The following is a 6,000-nucleotide window of genomic DNA, read 5'->3' as shown; positions in this document are numbered from 1 at the left end:
GTGTTCCCCAACCTAAGATCCTCTGTGGGTGCTGAAGCCCCATCACTCACAGCACAAAAGGAAGGATGTGTGCAGGCAGTTATCAGATCTGGGCTCCTCACTCATTTCTCAGAGCAGGAAGCACTATTTATTACCTCTTTTTGCTGCTTCTAAACACAATCAAACATTTCTTGGCATTTCATCAAAGATAAATAGCCTGATCCTGCTTTCATCCACATGGAAGGAGAAATTCCCCTAGGCTTCTTCTGCTGAAAGCGTGAAAGCTCAAAGAATATCAGCTGATGGTTTTAAGGTTCTTCCCACCTTTTTCCCTTGTTCTTTCTCTGCCAGGAGACCAAGCTTCAGGTACAGGCTCCCTTCTGGGCTTAGCCCTCCCTCCCACCTTCCAGAGGATCAACTTTCCCCAACCATTGTATTCCATTGCCTCAGCTGCAAAGGAGGAAGTTGCTGCTGTGTCTCACAGCACAGCCCTGAAATATTCAGAGCTTTGTGTGCTTAATCCAGGCCCAGGGAGAAGGTGCCATGGATGGCACTGCCATCAGGGTGGGGAGCATCCCACACAGTGCCTTTCAGCACCCCAACACAGCAGGTTTCAGTTTCAAGATCTGTTCATCCAGCGTTTTCCAACAACTCCAAAATGACACACACACCAAAAAACCCCACCCCAACAAACCAAACCAGGAGAGAGCAGTGATGGGGTTTCTTTTCCCTTTCAAAATTTGCAAGCATGTGTGTTCAGTGCTCGTGGAAATGTCAAATCTGAAGCAGAGGGAACTGGTACATCATCTGTCAAAACTGCAGCTGGCTTCAGCAGCTCCATGTGACATTATCAGGGAGCAACATGGGAAGGGGGAAAAAACAAACCCGGGAGCCCAGCCCAGCAACAGGAGAAAATGAAGGCCTGCCTGCTGAATCAGAGGTCATCAGGAATAAAAGTGACACTAAAACAGAGTTAAATGCACTTTAAATTTGCAGCAAGGTTGTTTTAAAGGCAACTTTGTCCTCACTTTCTGCTACAAATGCCCTGAGGACACGGAGCTGTGCTTGCCCTTCTCCATCTCTCTCCTGTCACCTGTATCTTCCCTTCCTCCTGGCTTCTACCCCAGGATCTCCAAGAACTCCCAGAGCCCTGTTTGCCCATCTCCAGGGAACGGGCAGCAGAGGAAAGCAGATGACGTGACTCAAGGTCATGTGGTGGACCCAAAGCCATGGTGCTCCTTCAGCACAAGCAGTGAGCTTCCAACAGAGCCACGCTGCTATTCTTTTTCTCCTCCAAGTCCCCCACAAGCCTTGCTTGGTCCTGTCCCCAGCAGCCTTCTCAGCTGGCTGTGCCCTTGGAACTCCTCATCTCCACGACCTTACCACTTCCCCAGATTTGCTTTCCCTCGATGTTTCCAGGCACTCTGTGGAGCAGGACCTTGCATTTTTAGCGCCGGTGCAGCGAAGTGCTGAGCAAATTCCCAGTGACAGATTATCAATACTCAGCACTATTAAAAATTTCCCCCAACTCCAGAGAGAGACAACCAAGTACCAAGCAAAAAGGAGTGGATTTTGAGTCATTCCAGTCCCTGTTCCTCTGGTGTTTGATGAGATGCTTCCATGCAGAGGCAAACAGGTACGAGTGCCTGTCCTGCTGGGTTTCATGGAAGGTTTTGCCCTGGCAGTGTGCAAAGATTTGGGTTGGAGTGTTTGGAGAGAAGCTTGAGGCCAAGAGCAGGCTGGCAAGAGGTGGAGAGGAAGCAAAGAGTGCTTTGCTCCACAGGGATGGAGGAACTCTTTGCTGTAAATCTGCTCTAACGACAGGCAGGTACCCTCAGGGACAGCCCCGCTCCTGCAGGGAGTGCTGGTGCCAGACCTGGATCCTGCAGGCTTGGCTTGGCCAAGGAAGGCTGAGCGTGTCTGGCTGCTGGGAGTTTAATTTAGGGAGTGCAATCCTATCTTCTGCAGCAGGTAAAGCTGCCTGGTGATGAGGAGGGAGCCAAGGCAAAGACAGAGCTGTTTAATGGACGCATTAGAGGGCATTGGCTGACAACCACAGGACATGGCTGGAATGGGAAGGAGAACACCAGCACACCAGAGCTTTGGTCTTGGGGTGTGCCGTGCTTGCCATCTGCCACCCTGGCCAGTGCTTCCCCAAGATCCCAGGGACTCCTGCATGGGCCCTCCAGCCTTTCTGGGTGCCAGACAAGGTGGGAAGCCAGAGGGTGGCAAGGGGATTGTCCCCAGGGTGCATTCCTGGCTCACAGCAACCCCAAAACCTGCCTGCCACACCATCACTGCCTTCCCCTTGCTGGCGCCCTGGTCACCCCAGGACCCTGCTCCCCTTGCTGCAGTGCCAAGAGGTGTCAGTGACTCTGGGAAAGTCACTTGGGCTGCTCCAGTTTTCCCAGTTCATTCATCACCCTCTGACACCCAGGATGCCTCCTCACTCCCCCGGGTTGGAGCAAGGGGAAGGAAAGGGGCTGTGGCACCACTGGGACTTCCCTCCTCTGCAGCCCAGCCCAAGGTCATCAGCTCCTGCAAGCAGTGGGGCAGATACACCTAAAAATCTAAAAGGAAATCTATATAATCCAGACAGCAGCTCTACAAATAGGGCCTGGCTGGTGGAAAGGCTGATGTTTAAAGACTGCAGAAAAATGGGGACATGAGTGATCAGGACACATATGGGATGGGGAGGGTGGCAAAAGAACCACTCCACCCCCCCTCAAAAAACCAATTCTCATGTCTCGGGGTCCAGGCATTGAGGTGACCACAAGAATGTAAAAGTCCTCATTTTCCAGCCCGTGTAGCCAAAGTCTGCATGTGTAGGATCGACTTCTCAAGGTTATTTTCTCTTATCTACAATATTCTTTCTCTGACCTGCTGAGCTTTGTCTGTCTGTCCTCAGGGTGGTGTTTACATTTTATACCAAAAACTACCTGTGCTATGTTTACAATAACGTGCCAATATCTATCATTTATGCTGGACAGTGTGTCTCTACCTTAAACCAAAAACACTTAAGACACTTAGAAAAGTGTCACCATCACAGCCAGACATGGAGGGCAAGAAGGAGAAGAAGGTCAGGACATGCCCAAATCTCTCCATCTTGTCCCCTCGAACCCCATTCTAAAAAAAACCAAAATTCTACTTTTTCACCCTGTGCTAACTCAACTACCACACTACTCAAACCCTTGTGGTTTGTAACTCCTCACACAGAGTTGGCAGCTTTTTCCATGGGCTAAAATCAAAGACACAGGTGTTTGTGACTTCATGCCAGGGTCTCCGAGCCCCTGCCAGGGTCTGGAGACAGCCAGGGCAGCCAGAGGGATGTCCTGGGTTCCACACTCATTAATCCAGCACTCCTGTGCATTTCAGTCCTGGTTCCTGACAAGAGGAAATTCCCTCTTCCATGTGCATTTTCCATAGGCCAGTGCTGATGGAAGACCAGGCAAGGACACCACAGAGCTCCATGCTGCCTTGGCCCTGGGGCAAAGGTAACCAACCCCAGCCTGCCCTGCATGCTGGGAAATGCAGGAATGGGTGGATGAATAATTTGGAGCAGATGGATAATTCAGGACAGAAGCCCTTCCTCTGCACCCCAGGGAAGCCCCAGGTCCAGCCTCCCTGGTGTGGGATCCCCCACAGGGGCCACAGGCAGCATCCTGGGTGAGGGACACAGCCCCACCCTGCAATGCACTCATTGCTTTCTGCCTTTCCTCTTTTTTCTAGCCCTCCTGTTCCCCACCAGGTTCTTTCAGCAGGTAATTACAGCTGAAGTGGACAATCTGTCTTTTTATTTTTAGGCTGGAAGCACTTGCAAGGCCAGCTGAAATGGGGCAGCAGCAGTGCAGTGGGGAGGATGCTGCTCCTCAGTATCCTCAGGAGGGGGGATGTCCATGCAGAGATTTTTAGAGCATCCCTTCACCCACACCCTGCACACTGTGGAGCAGTAGCAAAGTTTCCTAAGGCTGGAGTTAATTCCAAAGTGTCTGGGACACCCAGCAGCGCCCCAGATGCCACTGGGAGAGCAGAAGTGCAACAAGTCCCTTTCTCCAGCTCACAGGGCATGGATTTGAGGTGAACAACCTTCTCATTTCAGACCTTAAAGTGACCTCGCCCCTTGTTTTTTCCTTCCTCTCCCTTTGCTGATGATTTCACTGACTTAAAACAACAACAACAACAAAAAAATGGACAGAGGAGCCCCAACACTGGGCAAGTTCAGAGTCAGGGCAAAGAACTTGTGAAGTACAAGCCCAGCTATTCCATACACTCATTAGTAAAAGATGTTGCTGCCTGCAGGGAGACAGTTTCTGGGTGACTGAATGTAGAACTGTTTGGAACAAATTCAATAAACCCCAGCATGCCTTTTGCTTTTGAATATGCTGTTTTCTCTAAGCTGGAGTTTCTCGTGGAGGAGCACAGGTGAGGCTGGGAGTTTGCCAGGGAGGTTTCCAAGAGGAGATTTGGGGCAGGGGGGTCGCCCCGAGCTGGGAGAGGTGGTGACCCCCAGCCTGGCCTGCCCCACTTGGGAGCAGACATTTCAGCACAGCCTTCTCCAAAAAACCTCCTGAGGGCTTTGGTGCTGCTCCAACATCCAGTGGAGCCTTGGAAGCTAATGTCAGACTCTCCAAAAATCACTGCAAGGCCCATTTTGGGAGCGGTTTAGTGGTCCAAAGCTCAGGGCAAGCCTGGTTTTAGCTGCCTTGACTCTCAATGCCTTGCTCTGTGTTGTCACATGTGCCACACATGGCGTCGAGGCTGCCAGGCAGAGGATTCTCCATGGAACCTGCCTTTATTTTCATTTATAAGAGCCTTCAGGACAGGTTTAATTGCTGGGGTATGGACCAGCCATTCCCAGTTATGACTACAAGTGAATCAAAGCCCCTGTTTTAATTAAAAGACACGATACCTATGCCTACCTAGAGTGCAATGACAACAAAAACTGATTATTAGGAGAAGTAATAGCCATCTAATCCAATCTGATCTGTGTAGTTATTAGGTCCAGCTAATATTAGTATTGATTTTATTACTAATATCACTGCCACAATTGGAAACTAACCACAGCTCATAGTTTTGCATCCTTCATCATTTTGTTCATTTGTTTGGCCTCAGAACAGATGATTTTATTATGCCCGTCGCTCAAAACCCACATCCAGGGCTCCTTGTCCCTTCATCTTTACCTCTTCTTCACTACATCTTCTGCTTTTTCCCTCTTGGTTTGCTCCTCACCCTCTGCAGAACAGCTTCATGCAGGATCAAACCCAGTGGGTACATTTTGTTAGTCTGAACTCAGTCAAAGAAGCTTCCAGCAGTTTATGAGTCAGAAACACAAGATAGAGCTGCTGATCACTGAGAGAAATTGCCAGGAGTTTGGGGAGGGTGAATCACCCTCAAAGATAGCTGAGAAGAGAAACAGGGTAAACCTCTTGTCCTTTTTCTCTTCATCTTCCAGCTCATTATTTTACCCAGCTGTGAGTAAGGAGCACAACAGGGGAATTTTCTTGAATCTCCCATAGGAAGGAGCTTGGTTCTTGCATTTTCCCATAAGGACGACCTGGAAGAGGAACAAACCTGGTGCTGGACAAGCTCCCTCTGTGAAGCCACAAGCTGGGAAGTGCTCAACACACAGAGCTTGTTTTTGGCTCCCGACATTCCCAGGGAGTTCAGTTTAGCCCCAGGTTAACTGCAGCTCCCTTGCAGAGCTGTCGATCACCTCTCAGCCTCTTCCTTGCTCACTCGAGAAAATAACAGCTCCCACTCTGAAAAGCCCCACGTAATTGGTGCAGCCTGCACAAAGTGCCTCTCAACCAACAGCAGGACGATTTGGAGCTCCAAAGGTGGCCCTGTCTTTTCAGAAGGGTCACGGGTTGACAACCTTGTTTATTTTCCTCGGTGTCTCTCCAAGAAAAAAAACCACAAACCAACCAAAAAACACCTTCCCAGCTCCTCCAAGTCGAGCCTGGCAGCACCAGTTTGGGGCACAGCTGGAGGAAGGGGACAGGTTTCCATCCCACAGCTGTG

This window comes from Lonchura striata, chromosome 7 (genome assembly GCF_046129695.1).
Source record: "Lonchura striata isolate bLonStr1 chromosome 7, bLonStr1.mat, whole genome shotgun sequence".
In the NCBI taxonomy this organism is placed as follows: domain Eukaryota; kingdom Metazoa; phylum Chordata; class Aves; order Passeriformes; family Estrildidae; genus Lonchura; species Lonchura striata.
The sequence above is the reverse complement of the archived record's forward strand: the minus strand, read 5'-3'. Positions refer to the sequence as shown.